Below are 22,769 nucleotides of genomic sequence, written 5' to 3'. Positions count from 1 at the left end.
GTTATTTCGATTAATAATCAGTAATAATAGTTATTTTGTTGTTATTTTTGTATGTTCATCCATTTACAATGAGTTCTACAATTCGTGATCCCACCAAGTGTGAAGTACGAGGAGTAATCTGATTTTTGATGGCAGCTGCTGAAATTCACAGGCAAATCTGTGATGTTTATGAGCCGAATATTATGAGTGACGCTAGAGAAAGTCGATGGTGCCGTTCATTTTGTAAAGGGCTAAAAAATGTTGATAATGAAAAACGTAGCGGCCCGCCAGAAGTAATAACAGATTATTTGATTAAAAAAGTTGACAAAAAATTCAAGAAAACCGGTGCTTTACCTTGTCATATGTTTTTGATATTTCCTAATATTTCATAATCTTTGATTTATGAAGTCTTATCTGTAAAGTTGGGCTCTAAAAATTTTGTGCCAGATGGGTTCCGATCACGTTAACCGACAGAGAGGAAAACTTTCTTGCTACAGCTCTTAAAGTTTTATTGCGTTACGAAAACGAAGCTGTAAAGTGTTTAATCGCATTATTACCGGAAATGAAATCTAGTATTTTATTCGAATGTCAAGACAAAACAGCTGTCAAGCAATGGCAGCATCTTCTAAACCGAAAAAGTTCAAATAAGAACGTTCGGTAAAGAAGCTCATGGCTGCTGTTATTTCTTTATTTTTTTGGAGAGAAAAAAAATATGTTTTGCTTGTCAAATTTAGTGATCACAGGGCTACTGTGAATGTCGAAACGTTAAAAATGTTAGAAGTGCTATAACAGAAAAACGACGTGAAACGTTATCCTGGGGAATTCTATTTTTGTATGACAATGCCTGGCTACACACGGCAAAATGTGCGTTAAATTGAAACCCAACCACCAAAGAATACCTCTATCCACAATCTAGCATTCAAATCCATATAAAAGCAAATGCCTTTACAAAGGGCTCAATCCCTAAAACTCTTGACTTCGAAAATCAGTTGATAATTTATAGTATTTTTACTACAAGCCCACCCTTGCGATCTATATATGGTAAAATTAGTTTTTATTTCCAAGCCTTCTGGTAGAGAAATCATGTTATAAAAGTTCAGATCAAAAACAATTTTCACTGTGAATCTATAGGTCTATAAATAACTTAGACTTAGGTAAGTCTAAGTAGGTAAAGAATTTATTTAATTTTGTTTATTAAATTTAAATATATTAGAATTAATTAAAATCTCATAAAAAAGTTTTCAGTCACATTTAAGCGGTTAAATAATTAAAAAAAAATTATTAATGAGATGTTAGATTTTTTTTGATTTTTTATTAAATTAAAGCATCCATATATTTTAATTTAAAAAAAAAAAATAATTTAATTGAACCCGTTTTATAGATATCCAGTGGTAATTTTTCAGTTATTTAATTCTTTCACCAGTTGTATAGGAATGTTAATGAACACAACCGAAGAAGGAACTAGTAAGTAGTTTCGAAAAGAACTTCTCGTAGTAAAGGTAAAAAAATTAAATCGTACTTTTATAAAATCGTACTTAAAATAATAAAAAATCGTACTTATAATAAATCGTACTTTTAAAAATCGTACTTTTAAGTAATCGTACTTTTATTAAATGATGGGTTATTAAAAAATAATAAAATGTTTTTAAGTTATTAAATTGTGTTATATCACTATGATGTTTATTAACTGTTGGCTATGTGATTGATTATTTAAACAATGCATTGACTACTTTAATTTTATCATTAGTTTAAGTTTTCTGTTTATACATTCAAGTAGTAACATCCGATTTTTGTGTAAAATTAGTACGTACAAAAATGATGGTAACTTAGAAACATTGGAGAAGTTTTGAAAAAAAAAAATTCATGTATATTTATATATATATATATATATTAGATGAAATTATCTCATTAATCTAATAAATTAAATTAAGGGATCTAGTATTTTGAACACTTCTTACGTTGCGGATCCAAAAAGCCAAAGCAGAAGCTGTTGTGATATCTTACATACTAGGAAGGCACACACTCACGAGTTCCATCTGTATGATAATTTCAAAAAGAACGCTGCTTATCTACATTGTAAAATAAGAATAATAAATATATCAGATAGTTGTAAAAAAATTTCTCCTTTTTTCTAGTAAGCAGTAGTTTACATATTATAAAATTCTGATTTAAAGTTTTCCATGTTAGATGATAATATTTTATATACTTTTCTAAAAAATTTCTTCTTTGTGGGAGAAGATCACCTATTAACACGTAATATCTTTATTTATGTAGATTCAGTTAAGTATGGGAATTCTTAAAAATATTGCAACAGTTAAACATAGAAAGATGAAACTTAGCTTAGGTTCTATATCTAAATGATTTATTTTTCAGTTAAGACCATTATCCCTTTAAGTTACATGGTTACGTGGTGAAAACTAACAAATTTGAAATGGAAATGGTAGTAATTTGACGTATAACTTTAAAGAGCATAGAGAAACAAAGATTATGACAAAAAATCTTGAGCTATGATGACCCTAAGCAAAATAAAGGCCATTTAATCGTTATTTTACAGCTAGTTTAAAAAGTCTGATGTGGACACTGCATGACTTCCTTTTATGCCTATTAAATTACCTACACACATTATTTTAAAATGAAACTACATAAAATTTGATTTCATTAATAACTTCTGATATTTTTCTTTTTCTTTTTTTTTGTTATTGAATTACTATGTATCGTAAAAGTTTTTACAATCAGAGGTTAATAATTATTAATAAATCAAAAAATACACAGGCATAAACACTAGTCCTAATTGAGGACTAAAGTTGAATATCGTACATGTTTGGTTCATGGTTAATAGATAAGATAGATAAATATTCATCCAATTGTGCTAACATAATTTTGATACACTCTGTATATATAATAAATAAACAAACAAAAAAGTACCTTTAGACGATAAAAAAAATCACATTTAAAAAACACAAAATAAGTTTCAAGAGAGAAATTTCGTAAACTTTCAATGAAGTTTGCTGATATTTAGAAGATTTTTAACTAAATAAAATTGCAAAAGATCGATGTTACCGAGTGTAAGTACGCTAAGCCGCAGAATTTGATAGGTTCGTTTTCATTGATGATGTTTCTTTAAAAATAACAATAACTAAGTTAAAACATGTTGGGCTTTGATAAACTAAAATAAACTTCAAAAGGAACGAGTCGATTTATTATAATCATATTACTACACAGTATGTATGAAATGTATAAAACCTATTCTACATCGTGTTAATAAAGTAAGGAAACTCTTAAGTAAAATTTCAACAATTAAATTTAGAAAGATGAAATTTGGCAGATGCTCCGACTTTAAATCAAACAAATTTGGATTTTGGACTTTTTATTAACTGCACTAATAAGCCCTCATTGAGAACTTTTCAACGATATATCATAAATGATACTTACTTTCATCGGTCCCAAAGTTATAGCAAAATACTTTTGATTAATGAAATATTTGGATCTTAGAAGGGAAAGGCACATCGGTTCGAATCAGACTTCATTTCTTTTTTTTTAACTTTTTTTTTAATTTAAATATACTGATTTATTAATAATTATTAACATCTGATTGTAAAAAAAAAAAGTATAATAAATTATAAATCAATAACAAAAAAAATTAAAAAATATCAGAAGTTATTAATGAAATAAATTTTATGTACTTTTCATTTTAAAAAATGTGAATTTGTAATTTAGTAGACGTACAAGGAACTCATGTGTTGTCCACCTAGCTGTAAAAAAAAATAAATGGCCTTCATTTTGGCTAGGGACATCATAGCTCAAGATTTTTTGTAATGATCTTTGTTTCTATATGGTCTTTAAAGTGATACGTCACAGTACTACCATTTCCATTTCAAATTTGTTAGTTTTCACCATGTAACCATGTAACTTAAAGGAGTAACGGTCTTACCCGAAAAATAAATCGTTTTGATATAGAACCTAAGCTTAGTTTCATCTTTCTGTGTTTAACTGTTGTAATGTTTTTAAGAATTCCCATACTTAATAAAAACTGCATAAATAAAAATATTACGGTTTACATACATGATATTCTCCCACGGAGAAGAAAATTGTTTATGTGATACGATTTTACATGGTGTCCCACGAATAAAGGAAGAAATTTTCAAGACATGTACTGGTAAAAATAATGAAAACAGCTTATATAAACATAGGTCTGGAAACGTTTTGTTTTCGAGTTACAACTAGCGAAATATTTCGCCCGGATTTCAGCTTTCTAATAAAAAGAAATCCTACTGTAATTTTTTTACTGTTTTTTCAAATAAAAACGGTAATTATTGAAAATAATTTTAAAAGAAATATAAAATTTATAAAACAATATTTTAGCTGTGTGTATTCAATTATTTACACAGGTAAAACGAAATAATTCCATAAAAGCTTTCTTATGTTATATTCTTTTTTAAATAAGAGTATACATTATCTGATAAATGATTGTATGTAAACCAAACTGCCAAATATTTGAACCAAACACACAGTAAAATTAACGATAAAAATTTAGCCTGATCAATCATTTTGGTATTTTTTATTCGACATTATTATCAATGCGGGAATCTTAATTTTGATAAATTTTATTGTTTTTCGGGAAAAAGTCTTAAAAACAAAAATAAAACGATCAGTTTTTTAAAGACAAATTTAATTAATAAAGTATGTACACATAAAACTGATTTGGTAATAAAATAAGCAAATTACCGATTACTTACCGCTGTCATAAAAGGAGTAATTAATTAATTTTCAAACTCATAGGAAAATATATAACACGACTGGTACAATATTGTAACACAGAACGAAATTTTAATTTCAATAGTAAAATTAAAACTTTTCATTTAAAATCAACATCTATTTTATAATTTAATATTTTTTTATGTAATCTAATTCATTTTTAATTATGTATTACTTACTAAATAAAATAAAAAAGTTTGAATTACTATTAATATTAGAAGATAAATAAAAAAGGTATTATTATAAAAAAGTGTGTGTGTGTGTGTGTGGTGAAATTTATGTCAAGTAAAACCGGAAATATTAGAATATATACGGACGTTATAAAACTAGCGAATTAGTTTTTCTTCTAATACAAACATTAATATTTGCGGAAGTAGACCACCTATAACAAAAAATGACCTACTCAAACACTTTCTTCTTCTTTTTCTTAATTTAATAAATAGGGTTGTAAGATTAAAATCTATTATCAAAAAACGATCAAGAGAATCTAAAAACATTCATTCATTAAATTATAATATTCAAAGAAAAATTTACATACCTTATTTTTCATCTAGATATTTCTTTATTTCATTTTAAAATATGCATTTTTTTCTTTCAAATACCACTTTTATAAATATATACATCAGTTGCAATCTATTTTATTTGTAAAAAAAAATGGTATTTGTCAAACAAATTAAAACATTAAAGAAAAATAAAACTGGTTCACAAAAACCCAGTATAGATCTGCATAAACATCATTTTTGCAATCAAACTTTAAAAATCTCAAAAAATATATAAAATAAAACAATTTTTCATAAACTACTGTAATTAAACTGAACAAAAAACCAAAAAATTTCGTGACTTTTCCTGCTATAAATAATAAACATTAAAGAATTATAGCCAAAAAAATAGAATGTATATGTTTTACAGGGTAGGGAATAAATTTTAAGAAAGTTTTTTAAAAATATTCATATATAGCTTAAGTTTAACAAATTTAAGTAAAGTTTTCTCTAAAAACAAGAGATAAATATTAAAAATTAAAATAGACATTGCTATTTGATATAGAATAATTACTAATATAAGATAATTAAAGAGCGTGCGGGTGACAATTTTGTATATAATATTTTTATTTTTTTTAAATTTATTTAATACGTATATACATAAATATAAAGCATATGACCCTCCCGGTAACGTAAGGGATTCCAATGCGAGGTCATACATCTTAATCGGTTCAGCCGTTGAGCTGCTGTTGTGGAAAAAACATACATACACACACCCTAAATACATTACACTCTTTTTTGTGTAGTCGTGTAATAACACCCGCTTCAATAAAAGCTAAAATAAGAAAAAGGAAATTTTCAGAAAACTTTTCTGCATTCCGGGGTCTTTAATTTAAAGATATTGTAGACATTTCTTGATAGCTTTATATATAAAGTATAAACTTCCAAAAACCGAAAGGAGATAAAGAAAAAGAACAAAAAACATTAGCTCCATTTTAAACGTGGGGGGTTGATTTTTTAATTTTTTTTTTTTTTATTGATGGTAATGAATTTACTTTAATAAAGTTTTCTTTAGAGACTGAAAAAAAATCAAGACTTAGTTTTTCGCAATACCCGCTCCCCTTAACGAATTTCGAAAAAAATTTAATATGATCAATGTCTCGTATATAAAAATATTTGCTTTTTTCTCTCTCTTAAATACCACTTTTTTTAAAGATATGCATATACAGAGCCAACTCTATGATATATCTATATATTATATATTTATCTGTATATTACATATTTGAAGAAACAAATCGAGGAGTCGATATTTGAAGAAAGTCGGTTTGGTTACTCCTGCGATATAAAGCCAAAAGCAGTATGACACATACATTCGAGAATGTACATACATTCATATGTACATATGTACACACACGTATTATTGATCTAGATGATCTAGTTGGGCCCTAAAACATAAAGATTTGCAAAAAATCCGAAATCTCTTTTTTTACACGATCACCGTACATCCGTTCTGTAATATAGCTATTTTACTATATTCACCGGGAAAGTAAAAATATATGTATAAATTATTTATGAAATTAAAAGTCAACCTAAAATTATATGTCTTTCACGCTTATATACATAGTAAATATGAAAATATTTAAGTCTGGATCAGATTTCTGGGCTAATGCTACTGTTTGGAAATTCAGTAGCATATTTTTAAAAAAATGTTCTACTGGTGAAAATAAAAGATATTTAATATAAACATAGGTTCAGAGACGCTTCGTTGTGTGCTGGTTTGCCTGATTTCGGTAAAATTATTTCGGACTGTAATTCTTGGAACCAAATTAAGGAGAAAATTTATATGAAATCTGACTTGAAAAATTAAAAAAAGTACTATTTTTAGTAGTTTTCGAGAAATTTGGAGTAAAAGACAAAAGATTGGGGTTGAAAAAACTATTTTATGTTAAGCGTAAATAATTTTGTTAAATAGGTAATAAACACGCAAAAATTTTAAACAGAACTTGTACAGAATTTGATTCTAAAAAACCGTATTTAATAAAGACCGTAGAAACTTAATTGAAACGTAATAATATCGAAGTTTATTGAAAAGAAAACGTAATTTTAACAAAACAAAATTTTCAATTTTACAAAAGAAAAGAATTTAAATATTTTAGAAAAATTAACAATCAAAATTTTAAAAAACGATTAAAAATCAAATAAAACAACTCATCAATAAAAAAATTTATTAAAAGTTTTTATACGAGTAGCTAATTATTTATTTTCCTAATGTATACTAATTAACTAATGAATAATAAGCAACCCCCCTCACGACCATATGGTCGTGTGGGGGTATATAACCGGGGTGTCTTTCTGGCCGACCATTTCTAATACCTGTAGTTATTGAACCCCAACGACCAAAGTATACCAAATTACTAGACGGTATCCACTGTCTAGTATTTAAATCCGTATAAAAGCAATTAAATTTTATTAGAATTTGAACCTCAGAACCTTCCAATTCGAAAATCAACTGTTAAATAATGATTTTCGAGACGAGTTAATCATCAGAACAGACCGGTGGACAAAGGGTAATTAAAAATTAATTTTCTCTAAATTTGTTTGAAAAAATTTATTTCATAAGTTGGTAATGCTAATAGTTTATTCCAACAACTAAGTTGATTCTAACATTGATTCTATTTTAGTATTTTTACGCTAACGAAACGCTTCCGAACCTATATTTATATGTACTTTCTTCTTTATTTTTACCAGTAGAACATGTTTTGAAAGTTTGCTACATTTTATTGAAACACTCTGTATAATTTCAGTATAATTTTTCTGCGTTTTTTTAACGTTTAAGTGGTTCATAATTTATTCAGTTATTTAAATATTTCTTAATTGAATTTCGGAGAAATAGTATTAGTGAAGCAGTTTGATGTATCTCATGTATTAGAATTCTCACGGCAAATATAAACCTCAGAGAAAATACTTGTATAATCGTTATATAATTTTTTCTGAGTCAAACTAATTTTAGGTCGAAAACTTTTTGAATATAAGAAATGTTATGATAGTATATATTATAATAATACAATTCTAAGCGATAATATGACTAACAAAATTACTACGTATTGGTTCTTGACGGTCGTCAGCGACACTAATTTAAAAAAATAAAAACTTTTCCATCTATAAACCGTCAATATTAACAATAAAAATTAAGCAAATTATACATATTAATAATGATAAACAAAGACCCGGAAAAAATAGCACTAAAATTTAATAAAATCCTCAAAAAAATAAAGAAAACAAAACAAATCATTACAAACAGAAGGCACATTATTCAACAGTCAAAGGGATGTATTTCAAACAACGGTACTACGGACACTTAAAAGCTCTCGACAGCAATGTAGATTCCATATCTATTAATCGCCTCATTGGTAATTACAGATCCAGCTATACTGATAATAACTTTGATATAATAGAGCTACAAAAGAAAGATCGAATCTTCATAATACTTGAACATTATAAAATGGAGATACGATTCAAATCCCACACTCTTTTTGCTCTCATTTTAAATACGTTACTGTCTAATAAAGAAAAAAAAACCATTAGCTGTTACCAATGTGAGAACAACAGCATCAGTTACTTAGGGCGTTCGTAAAAGCAACTTAAAAGTTTTAAATTAAGTTTTGACTTAAACACGTCTGATGAACTGTCACAAGAGTAAAGATGTAGCATTAAATCTCGATGAAATAAAATCATTGTAGGCGAGTCGGAAATCTAAACATGAGACTAAACTTTAGAAAAACAAATTGGATATAGTTTTAGAGATGAATATATGATTTATGAAACCAGTTTCGTACCTACTTCTCCACAATGCTCCCCCCACCCACTGTTAGTTACGTTATTATTTATTTTTTTTATTTTTGAGGTTTTTTGGGGGATTGACTACTTTGGTCATTAGCCCCATCCCACTTAAAAAAAAAAAAAAAAAAAAAAAAAAAAAGGTTCAGTAATTCATTTTCATGAATCGAAAATGTTCAAAATTTTACATTCTTCTACAGCTTATATCCAACAAATTACTTCCTAGGCTTTCCTTTCAGCCATCCTTTCTTGCACCGTTTTTCCATCCTGCGAACGGCCTCAACTTCTGACGAGAGAGTGTCTGAGGCCTCGGACATGGCATCATCCTCTCTATCTGATGCCAATGACGTTCGCCGACTTACATCAGGTGATGAAAGTTTCGTCGGTGCTGTTAGCATCGTTGATAAGGAAACTAAACTAGCAAGCGATGCACTCTCCGCGGCTGATGAGCTGGATTCTATCTCTACTGCAGTACTGGGTCCAGTTGAAATAGATGCTCTCACTGAAGCTGATCTTTGCGCTTTTGGAGGCTCTATTGGTACAGGTTTTATATTCTCTACGTCTGGTGGTTTCTCAATAATAACTTACACCTCCATTTCCGTAGATTCAGGTTTTCTTGTCACAATTTCTTTAAGCTTGTGACTAGACGACAGAATGATCTGTTTCTCTTTGCTAGAAAAGTCAAGATTTTTTATTCTTACTTCAGTTGGTGGCTTAATAATCGCAGGTTTGGCTGGTATTTTAAACTGCGCTGGTGCGTCTCTCATGTCAACGGCGTCAGACCGAGAGTGAGCCTTCTCATGTTTAGTTTGTTCCATCCGATGAGTCGACTCAATCTTTGAATCAATGATTCTTTCAATCATCGTCGCAACACTTGGAGCCATCGTGTTAAGCAACTTATCCACGTTAATTTTAGATGTGGAAGGGGCAGCCGCTGCTTCTGCATAAGAAGTCGATGGTCGAGGTGTACGCTGACCAACAATTTTCTTCGCTTCAGGATAACTGACCTTTTGAAGCGTTTTAACTTCCTGAATTGCCGTTTCTAATTTATATGTAGGGCAGTTCCTTGAACGACAGTTGTGGTGCCCTTTACAGTTAACGCAGATTGGAGGGTCTTTATATAGGTCACCCTCATGTTTTTTCACTCCACATATACATATTTCCTGCGCTTCACATCCAGCTGCTGTGCGTCCGAATCGTTGACACTTAAAACATCTCATCGGCTGCGGAATGAATGCTCGTACATGAAGCCAATGACTGCTAGCTCGCCCCTTTTCAGGAAGTTTCGGCCTAATAAATGTTAAAACATGCGAGGCCGAAGGTAGAACTTCACCGTTTCTTCACATGGTTAGTCTGCGACACTGAGTCACTCCCTGACTCGACATTTCTTGTACAATTTCTTCTTCTGTACAATTTAGAAGATCGCGACAAACAACAACTCCTCTGGATGAGTTAAGTGTGCTATGCGGTTGGACAGAAACCGCAAATTCACCGATCTTCTTCAACGCCTGGACTTTCTGACTTTACACGTCGTTGATAGTTTCGACGTGCAATCCATTAAAAGTCTTTCGGATTTCTTTAACGGGACCACCAGCACAATTAGTAATCTCTCTAGCGATTAAGAATGAACTAACTTTTTGGAAGTTTCCATTCTCCTTTGTAATAATTAAAAATCTTGGATTAGGTACGCTATAACCAAATAAACTTTTCTTTAAGTCTTTACTGATTCTATCAGCATCTTTCTTTATCCTATCAGATTCCTTACTTTTTTTCCTCTTCGCTTGTGGCGAATCGGATGTTTCTAAACGAGACTGTTTACGTGCACCCTCTGCCACGTTAGTTTGTTCAAGAATATTCATGAACATATATCCCTTCTGTAGCAAGGCTAGCCGCCGGGGTACACCCCCACTCCAGGACTACTAACCTTGGAGGTCCGATCCGGTACTCCGGTGGAACCGGCAAATGTTCTGGCAGAGAGCGGATGCGCAGTCTCTGCACTGACTTCAGGCTCCTACTCACCGAAGCTTTCAGAGCTCCCATGCACCGACATACATGGGCACCATTGCTACATGTTTCCCATCGCAGGGGGCATATGGACAACGGAAGGGTCTCCGTTACACCTGCAATAACATTGACCCTGGCCGCCACATCGCCAGCTCTAAGTTTGGTATGTGTCCACTTCCTAATCAATAAATTGTTCATATGCTGCAGGTAGCCGAAAAATCCAATCCGTCTGTTGACCTGAAGATGGAGACAGGTCAATAAAGTAATTCATCCGAGGAATTTACTCGGAGCCCCGTTAGCCAGCTATATGTATTGTACATAAGTACAGCTGTTGCCGCCCTGGACGTGGAACGTAGATGTGTTCCGGACGTGGTGATTACCTACCTCAATATTATTATTATTATTATTTTTTTTTTTTTTATTATTGTTGAGGCAATTAGACCTTTCCAGGTTATCTGGTAGAAGAACGTACGTTGACTTGGTTTTCTTTTATAAACCTCTGCACAATAAACTTCCGACACGTTACCATGTTGTCTTGCGGAACCAGGCCAGGTCAGTGAGGTCTTTTAGGCAATTTGTGACGCCGGTTGGTTCCACCGTGTCTCCGATTGAGCGGTGTACCAGTGTTGCAGTGGAGTTCCAGGATAAGCTAAGCTTTTGGGAAGATGAGGCAACCTTCATTAAAAATTTGAGAGGTTTACGTGGCGATGGATTATTGTCCTTGGTGTAATGCTCACTTTCATGATTTTAGAATTATTGTTTTTTTTTAAGGATTATTGCTTATAACTTGTTTTATTTGGAATGTGTTAGTAATATTGTGTTTTTGTTTTTGTATGTTTTCATATATGTGTTTTTATTATCACTCCATAGCTACCGTTTTTGAAGTTCTAATTATTTTTTGTATTTGACTTTTTAATTGTTATTGTTATTATTATTGTGTTTTGAATGTTGTATTTTTATATGTGGGTTGTTGACTTGTGGCTGTTCTTTTGTGACTTTATGTGATATTGTGCAGCATACAAAAGTTTTGTGACTGTTCTGTTGCACAAACAAAGCAACATCATCATCATCATCATAATTATTAATATAGAAATTGTATTATTATATGCTCCGAAATAAAGTTACTTGATTTAAAAAATAAAAGATCTAGCCAGAGATTCGCATGAACTCATAGAAGAGAGTTTTAATTTATTGATAACATAAGTTTAAATTAATACATCAGTTGGCTATGGTTACTTTAACAAGCTTACCTTTAATAAGATTTTATAGAAAATTATAATTTGATAGATTGGTTCAGTTAATGAAACTAGCTACTGAAAACAAGATTACCGATAATTTATACTTTCAACGGAAAACAGCCTTTTGGGAAGCAATAAAACTAACTTAGCTTTAAGTTTTAAATAAGTAAAATCTTAAAATAGAAGTAACGATCAATATTTCTATTGCATATTTAATTGGTGGAATTCTCATTTTTATGATAAATTTTCGATGTAATTGATTACATTTTTTCAATAATTGAATCTTAATCCCAAACTGACCATGTATTTCATAATTTCATTTTTTCTTGATTATTGAGCTTTAAGATTTATAAAAGCTGAAACGCCTTGAATAATACTAACAATAAAATACCTTTTTTTAGAATTATTAACAAATAAGAGAAGCAGGTCATTATTGACTCGCGAAATAAACAAAATGTAATGCTATTTCAATGCTTTAGCTAAATTAGCTAATTACATTATTTTTAACTAAATTATGTAATAAATACTACATTATAAATGATATTACACTAGGACCCCGATAATTCGTCACCCGTTAATTCGCCTCATTTAATAATTCATCAACCCTCTGGTAAATATGTGATTTTTATTTTAGAGGTGCAATACTGATACATAAAAGTAAATTAAACTTTTAATTACTAATAAAAAGTACTCTATCTCTTTAGGCCTACAGCATAAAAATCCACTTAATTGCGACCGATGTTTTTATACGAGCCTACTGTACGATATGTATAAATTAATTTAATCGCGTGAGAAAAGAACTGATAAAATTACTTTACATATCTTTCATTCGTACAAACATTTTCATTTGGGCACTATTATCTAATCACTGTTTTCATATTTCTTACCCACTATACTACTTTATTATCAAAAAACACAGTATTATGTCATTTCCTTTCCGTTTTTGAAATTCATTACAACAGCGAACTTTGCGTCGTGTGAGTTAGTTGTTCGTACTAGTGTCGTACCTATTACTGTATGCTGTACTTACGGAGCAAAAATGTCCAGCAAACGTGTAAGTTATAAAAGTTTGAGATTCCTCAACACCTGCCTAACGGTGAAAGTGCCGTTAAACTATCATAGGAGTTCGAAATCCCTCATGTGTCAGTAAACGATATTAAAAATAAATCTGATAAAATAGAACAATTTATGAGTAAAATGGAAGTTACGGACGGTGATGTAACAACCAGAACGAGAATGAAAACAACAGGAAATGCTGAACTTAATGAGGCAGTGTACATTTGGTTCGCACAGCATCGTAGTCAAGGCCTACCTTTAAGTGGCTCATTAATTATTGAGGCATTATTAAATTACATATATACATTTTTTTTTTTTTTAATAGAAAGTACATAAAATTGTATTTCATTAATAAATTCTGATATTTTTTCATCTTTTTTTCTTATTGAATTATTATGTATCGTAAATTTTTTTTAACTGTTACTGCAGTTAAGAAAAAATCCAATTTTTTTTGGATTTTGGACTTTTTTGGTTCAGTTGATTGCAATCAAAAAGGGAAGTGCACAACTAGATGTTACAACAGTCCTAAATCCAAAATTTCAACATCCTATGGCTAATCGTTTTTGAGTTTTGCAAGATACATACGTACGTACAGATGTCACGCCGAAACTAGTCAAAATGGATTCAGGTATGGTCAATATGGATATTTCCGTTGAAATCTGGAAACCGAAATTTTTCGCGATCACATTACTTCTTTACTTCGTACAAGGAATTAAAAATAGCAAAAATTATAAAAAAAAGCATAACTATATTCTAAGTATCTTCTTATACTTTTCCTTATTCATAAGTTATCTGTACATTAAGATAAGTTCAATGACATTTACTGTTAGCTAAGACTTTTTTCTTTCTAGCCTCCGGGAATTACCGTTCAGGTATTACAAGGATGATATGTAAGAGTGTAAATGAAGTATAGTTTTGTACAATCATTTTTTTAAGTTACTAAAAAGAAAAAAGTATTTGTCTCATGAGTTTTAACTTTCATTTAATAAAATGAATGATTTGTAATGTAAAAAACTGCCCCGGGTGAGGATCGAACTCACGACCTTAAGATTATGAGACTTACGCGCTGCCTACTGCGCTACCGAGGCTTGATATCGGGCAAATTTTGGATTACTTGTTTTAAACATTTTAGAGTAGAAACATTATGTTTATACGCAAAAAATTCTATCATTAATGTATTGTAGGTAATATACAAGGGAAAATTTTAAAAAATTTAGTGTATGAATACTAAATTTTTATAAAAAAAAAAAGATTTACATCTAAAACTATAAAATTAAGAAGAAAGTAGTGTTACTGAAAAAAAAAACTCATCGTTAATTAACACTAATTTCATTTTTTTTTTTTTTTTTTTAATAAATAGATACATAATTTATAATGATGATTACTATGAAAAAAGAAAACAGTAACCTAGTAGACCATGAATCTTAGAAACTTTGTCAGTTATTTATTACGATGTTATTAATTATATTATTACTAAAGTAGCATGAAAATTTTATTATGAGCATTACGATTATTGCTAATATGCAACATTCTCATTCGTAATTAGAATTTTATAATTATCATAACTTTTACAAAGTTAGAAATACAGTACTTATATATTGAAAAAAGAAGGTTATTTATTCATTTTTTTTTTTTTTAGATGTTATGGTGCAATAATTTCACTGTAATGTTATTTATAATTATTGTTTCTTATCTTCTTATATCTTTTATAATATTCTAATTCAAAGAAAAAAGGAAGAAGAAAGTCTAGAAATTTTCTTTCCTAAATAGATTATTAATAATTACGCACTACTTTTTTTTAACTCTACCTTATACATAGTTATATTGTTTATATGTTACTACGAAAGATCGATATCTGGTAAATGTCGATATTCTGCGGTGAATGGCGACACACACCAAATACGTCGTTGAAAGAACGAAATATTTGCTAATTCGGGACCTTCCCCGGTACATGTCGACAACCATAGATAAGCTGTGGTGGCGGTCGAAACGATAACCAGAAATTTAAAAAAATATCACCCGATACCACTTTCTGAAGTAAATAAATTACGAGAAACCCTCGTAAATAAAAAGAAATTTAAATTTAAGCAAACATAACCTACATCGCTAACCTCGTATTAACGTTAAATATACAAATTAAATATGTTATTCTAGAACACTGGAGGCGATTAATCAAATTCACCGCATTTACAAAAAAATTTAATCAAATTTTCAGCATTTTACAAATTGAAAGAGCCGATCAGGATATACAGAATATGTTAACTGTATGTATGAAAAATAACGATACAAATGAATGGTCAGAGGTTTGCCCTTCGTTAAATTATTTTTTTATAAAAATATTTTTATTCAACTTTCACCATCAGTGCATGCGACTGATATAGATACTATGGGTACTGCATGCATAGAATTTGGTATTAAGTGATTTTTTTTTTAATTTCTTGTTATCCTTTCGACCCCCACCAGAGTTTATCTGTGTTCGTCGACATATACCGGCGAAGGTCCGAATAAGCAAACATTTCGGTCTTTCATGACGTATTTGTTATGTATCGACATTCATCAGTGAATATCGACATTTGCCAGATATCGGTCTTTCACTGTAACATACATTGTACTATATAAGGGAAAATATGTTGATCAGATGAAATTTTAAATGTCGGGGTTTTTACAGATCTTGAAAGTCATGACACCCTCTCAACCAAAAACACAATTTTATCATTGGAAAATTATGGAAGGATGTATGTATGTTGCTCTGTTTTTAGTTGATATTTCCTGACTGGTTTGACTAATTTGGGTGAATTTTGGTAATATGATTTCTGTATATGACCCATTGATTCAATTTAATTTTGATAAAAATTAGTCTAAGATTTCTTCAGACCGGTTAAACCGATTATTATGAAATTTTGTAAGACGTCTGAATATACATATATATATATATATATAAATCTTTTTTTACAAAAAAGATTATTTAGAAGCAAGTATGACCTTATAGTCCGCACTACTTTCTGGATTAAACTTTCATTCGATAATTTGCCTACCACATAATGTTTCTTTTTTATTTCAATATAAGACATTTTTGTTAATTCTACATGGAACTCTATTGACAATTCCATCTTCAACTCTATGCAAAAAATTAAATCAAAACACGTTCTGTCAAGCTTAAACTTTCATTCGATCATTTTTCTACTATATGAAGTTTCTTTTATAGACTTATTGTTTCTTTCAATATGACTTTTTTTCTACATACGACTAACTCAATGCCTAAACATATTTATGTTGAGTTAATGTTTTTTGCAAACTACTACTTATGTACAAGATCTCAACGAAAGAGATGTGATGAACAAAGTGAATCACAACTTATTTTTAAATAGTATTCTAGTAGTGTTCTAATATTATTCTAAATTGAATTTATCCTGTAGAATTCGTTATAGGATAAAAACATGTCTCGTATTAAAATGGCATCCGTATAAAAAAAAAAATGAAATCCACCAAGAAATCCAAATCGTTAACTCATTTATTTTCAATGGAAAACACATGGGACTTTGACCATACTTGACCTGTCACTGTCATACTTGCCAGAGGGAGCGCTAGAGACACCACTCGCTTGATGCCGTTTAATTTTGGTTATAATTAGACAAAGACCCTGTCATCTTGACCTCAAAATGTTTTTCTAAGAGTAGTATATTTTTTAATGTGAATCTCCTTACATACTTTAAATTTTCATTTAATTTTGCTGAGAAGTAAAATAGTTTGTCGAGTAACTACAGTTAGCTTTTTTTTTTTAATTTATAAAAAAAAATGGTTAAAAACTTTTTCATTATTTAAAAAAATTGATGAGAATGAAAATTAAAAGAATAAAAATTGAAATAGAACGTAAAAAAAACAAGGAGTATGTAATGACAAATCAATAATTAAATTCTTTTTGGAAATTTTTTTATACATTTTAGCATCAATTTAAAATATTATCATATTCTGAAATAATAGTTATCTTTTTTAGTATTCAAAATTAAAAACTTTTTTTGGAGAGGATGAAATTCTTACAGCTCTGCATACCCTCAATTTTAACCTTTCTTATATTGTTATTGAGGTGTATGAATCGCACAAGAGTATACTTTTACAAATGTCTTTTCAATAGATTTCCTTTTACATTACGGTATTATACCACAATAATAAAAAAGCAGGAAAAAAGACTTAAAGAAATAATTGTTAGCAGCATGTAGATAGTAGTTTGTTCGCATTACTCTCAATCGATATAGATAAAAGAAAAATTAACTAAAACTTGCGATTATTTTTTAATACATGTAAAAAATATATTTTTTAAATCAACCTGCTTTATTTTACTTCTTATCTAATTTAATATAATTATTCATGAAATGCACTGAAATGTATTAAAGAGAGAATAAATTTCAATTTTTTGTATACAAATTTTTCAAATTGGCTGGAAACTTCGTAATATTTATAACCAAAACCAATTTTGTTAGCCTTCCAAATATTTAAACTCCAGTAAGATTTAAAATTGTGGTCTATTGGAGAACCTATAAATCAGGTCCGGCAATTTTATTAGGTTGCAAAGTTTCTTTTTTATATATTACCAGCATCCCCGTTGCGGCTTCACCCTTGCTTTATGGTTATTTACGTTTCCCGTCGTGGTCAGGGAATACTTGGCCGGTCAGGAATCTGCCCCCTGGACACCCTGTGTTCATTCAACTTACGCTTGTGCGAATAATAATTTTTTCCTATAAAAGAGGATGGTGCATGGGTTTGTTTGTTTTACGTGCTCAGATTTTTATTTTAGCTGCTATTGGCGTAGAGCGGACCAATGGTGGCGCGCCACCATTTATTACACTTCTCGAACGATTTATACTTCTTGATACAAACGATTTATCTAAAATTATATTTACGTTTTGGGGATAGAAAAGGAAAACATTGGGGTTAGAGCTGTGTTAAAAAAATCACAATTCAAGAAACAACTAAAAATGTTCAGGATTTTGAAGCTTTTCGTTGTAAAAGTTTTTGTTTACTGTTGTGTTAGTACGCTAAGTTCATGAACGTTATTTAATTGCAATTGGCAAAAAAATGTAACAAAATAATGTGTAATGAAACATAAACAACTAAAAATATTCAGGATTTTGAAGCTTTTCGTTGTAAAATTTTTTGTTTACTGTTGTGTTAGTACGCTAAGTTCATGAACGTTATTTAATTGCAATTGGCAAAAAAATGTAACAAAATAATGTGTAATGAAACATAAGCCATGTAACATTTTTGCGGCGTTTTTCCTACTCTATATAAATAAAGCACATGTTTATCACAGTTAAAAACTCACCAATCTCACTACTATATAAATAATAAAAAAGTATAAATAGCCTAAAAACTTGTTTTATTAAACTTAATGTCATTGCATACATCGAGAGATATCTCTATATCGATTGTCATTGTCTAGATCGTTTTCAATGTCGATATCGACTTACAGTAATGCGGCTCATGGTCGGACTAACTTGTGGACGTGTCAAGAAGGTAAGTGAATTTAATTTGTTATAACTCAGGTTCTTTTTAACATATCGATATCAAACAAAGTGGAAAATCTTCTGCTCAGCGTCTTGTATGAGCATGAAACCTTTTATTGAAATCGGTTTGGTAGTCTTTGAGTTTTAGGGCTTACACAAAACGAAAATTGTCTTTTATCTTTTACCGCGGTATATAGATAATGTTTAAAAAAATAAATAAATTTAAGAGCATTTGTGATTTTATTGAACAATAGATGAAAATTAGACTCGTGTTTTGGTCAAATTAAATTGCATAAAATAATGATTGTTTAATATTAATGTGTGGCAGTGAACAGGAAAGCGCTTTTTCTGAGCTGTATTAAAAAAAATAACCCGATATGATGAGAAACGAAATATTTAGAGAATTTTTAATCATTTATCCTATATACAATAAGAATATAGGTAGGTAATGCGTAAACATTTTCACCCAATGGATGGTAACAAATATCGAAAAATAATTTTGAATTATGCATCAAAAGAAAAAAGTTGAGTAGAGGCACTGAGAAAAAACTGGGAATCGGAACTGGCCAATGACTTATACCTGATGCAAAAGAGGAATTCTATACGAGTCTGAGCATTTTTTTCACTCTCTATAAATCCAGCTTATGTACGCTAACCGGTATTCTATCTGATAAAAAATACTACTTACTTCTGAAGATGGAATAAGCATTTCTTAGAATATCTGTCTCAGTAAAGTAGGGGAAGAGTAAAGTGATTTCCCTTTCCTTTTTCACCCTTTCACATTTTTTTCACTAGGTTATTATTGTTCCATATATTAACTTGCCAAATCTACGGAAATACTTTCTAAGAGCAATTCAACCCTACTAATAACAAACCCCTTTTTCTCTATCTACTACACGAAGTGGCTAAATAACAATATAATTAATTACTGTGCTACACTCATTTCCAATGTTTTTATCCCTGAAGACTCGAATTGAAACCAATGTGTAATATGTGAAGAAATTTAAAAAATATATTTTATTTATTTTTGGCTTGATGATATCACCATATAAGCTTGAAGGTTTTGCGTGGATATGAAAATGGAATTTTTAAGCGTATGAAACATATTACACCTGATCGGGACTCCGGATGAAAGGCTGAGACGCTACCACTCCACCACGAAGACCGGTTTATTGACAAAACTCGAATTGATATCCATGTGTAATATGTGAAAAACTGTTTTAAAAATATTTAACTAGTTACTAACCACCATATCTTTCTCTATTAGCTTAATATATTATTAATCATTTTTTCTTGCTGTTTCCTACTAATTAATGTGTGTTTCAATCAATATTATTCCAGTTATCACTAATTTTTCAAATAACAGCCGTTTCAGAAACATAATTTTTCTTTAAATTTAAATGGTTGTTCGATTTTATAAGAAGAATAAGAAACATTATAATATTAATACAAAAATAACAATTATTACGATTAGAATATCTTTTTTTTTATTTTCCTAGTGTACATTGTAATCTACTTAACTAGTGAACAATAAGAACCCCTCCACGGCCCATTGAGATGAGGATGAAATGTATGGCATGTAAATGAGGTGTAGTCTTGTACAGACTCAGGCCGACCATTCCTGAGACGTGTGATTAATTGAACCCCAACCACCAAAGTACACCGGTATCCATTGCCTAGCTTTCAAATCCGTAAAAAACTAGTTTTTACTAGAATTCGAACCTCGAAACCTTCGACTTCGTAAATCAAATACATATTAAAAAACATTTATTTTAATATAATTAATGCATTAATTACTTTTGAGAGGAATAACATAGATTACGAACACATTACTTTGTCGATCGCTAATAAAAAATACCGTCAGTTTTGCTTCATAAATTATTTTTGGGCATATTTAAAAATGTCAATATTTTAATGTTTTTGCCCTTACCATTCGTACGTAAAATTGAGTAAAGTTAAAAAAAGTATCGTAAAATGTATTTTTCATTAATTTTTTCTTATTTATGCGAAAAAAAGTTTTTATTGATGAAGTAAATTTTTGTAGGTTTAAAAGAAAACCCACCAGGTTGGTCTAGTGGTGAACTCTTCATCGCAAATCAGCTGATTTCGAAGTAGAGATTTCTAAGGTTTAAATCCTAGCAAAGGCAGTTACTTTTAAACGGATTTGAACACTCGATCAAGGATACCAGTGTTTTCTGGTGGTTGCATTTCAATTAACCACACATTTCAGGAATGGTTGACCATGTACTATACAAGACTACACTTAATTTGCATGCAATCCTCTTCATTCTCTGAAGTAATACCTTACGGTTGTTCCGGAAGCTAAACAGAAGAAAGAGGTTTAAATAAAAGTTATTAAGGGTTAATTTAGAACTCAGTGGAGTTTTAATTTCCCGGCTATAACTACTCTGCTGCTACAGAAGCACAGCTATAACGAGAAAGTATAGCGATTGGCAAAAAATTTGGGAATCGGGGATTTTGTAAAAATCAACAATCAAGAACCCATTATTCAAAAACAGAAAGTATAGAAATTTCCAGAAGATGTTTTTATTTACATAAATGTGTTGGCCTGAATTTTGATTAATATTTGCGGACTGGCAAATTCTTTTAAAATGTCTCAAAATGTTCACGTGTAGCATATTGATATGATTAAATTTTGAACAAAATGAAGAAATTAAAAAAAGGAGGGCTGGTTTTCACCATTTTTAATTTTTAACTTTCTGTATAGTGTTCGTGGTAAAATTAAGATTTAGTACGGTGAAAGTACTTAACGGTTTTTTTGTCATATTTCAAAAACCGTTAACTAAAAAGATGAAATTTTGCATAAATATTTAATTTTATATGTTTCATCTTTTTTATTTAATTTTCGATTCCGTTCAGAAAGAGGGCATTCCAGTATCCACATTTGTTTTTTAGTAAACGGTAATTTTTTTAGCATTGTTAAATAATATTTCACCAGACTGAACAGTTTTATTGAAATAAATAATTACTCCAATAAATAAACTTTAAAGACATAAAAACAAAGGGACGGTATGAGGGCCATACTTAAAATATCAGTTTTTTTAACTTTAATTTTCAAGATCGAAAACCTATCTGTATTAGTATTAATATAAAAGACATGAGATTTTTTTTTTAAGAAAGTCTTATGAGATCTAACTTATAAATTTAAAAAGTTATTTAAATTATAATACTTTATCTATTTTTCAAGTTGTATCTATTACGAGTATTAAAAGTATTACATGTAGTAGTTGCAAGGGTCTGAAGTGGGAGTCAAGTTTGGTTTTTCTTAACAATCATACTCTAAATATTGTAAACATACATCATTTGGTCGAATAACTTACGTTACTGATGACATACGTCATCAATAATATTGATGATAATACGTTTTCTGATCGATGGGATCAACTGTGAACCAAGATTTTTTACTAAGAAATTTGATTTTTTCTCAAATACACTTATAATATTGATTGCATAGTTTACAGTAAAAACATCATTTGATCAAAGGAGTCATTTGATCAGTTGCGAAAAAAGCGAAAAATTCCTTGTATTAAAAGTGGTAGATCATTTAAAATTTAAAAGAACACATTCGTTTGCCGATGTCCGTGGCGGAGTGGTTGCGTTTCGGCGTTTTATTCGGAGGTCCTGGGTTGAAATCCCAGTCAGGCATAGCATTTTTCATACGTTACAAAATACCAGTGGGCTAAATCACCAAAGCAGTCGATGCCCGTAATTACATTGAAGAATATTCGCATAAAAATAATGTGGAATATATTACTATTGATTTGAATTTTTGATAATTTTTTGGTATCTTGTAAAAAATACTTCGTAAGAATAACTTTTTTCATACGAAAAAAGTGAAACGTTAATTCCAAAGTTTAAAAAATGTTTTGAAAATAAAAATTTCAAAACATTCTCATAAA

At 29.8% G+C, this 22,769-nt stretch overlaps 1 protein-coding gene and 1 non-coding gene across 2 annotated transcripts in view; both read right to left on the bottom strand.

The window, feature by feature from the left end:
• LOC142317546 (carboxypeptidase B-like) overlaps positions 1-22,769 on the bottom strand; it is a 129,294-nt gene that overhangs the window by 101,838 nt on the left and 4,687 nt on the right. The window lies entirely within an intron of this gene.
• TRNAM-CAU (transfer RNA methionine (anticodon CAU)) lies at positions 14,364-14,436 on the bottom strand. Its single transcript has one exon. It is a non-coding gene; the product is annotated as a tRNA-Met (tRNA).

Source organism: Lycorma delicatula, chromosome 1 (assembly GCF_047948215.1).
Source record: "Lycorma delicatula isolate Av1 chromosome 1, ASM4794821v1, whole genome shotgun sequence".
Taxonomy (NCBI): Eukaryota; Metazoa; Arthropoda; class Insecta; order Hemiptera; family Fulgoridae; genus Lycorma; species Lycorma delicatula.
This window is presented reverse-complemented; position numbering and strand designations above follow the sequence as displayed.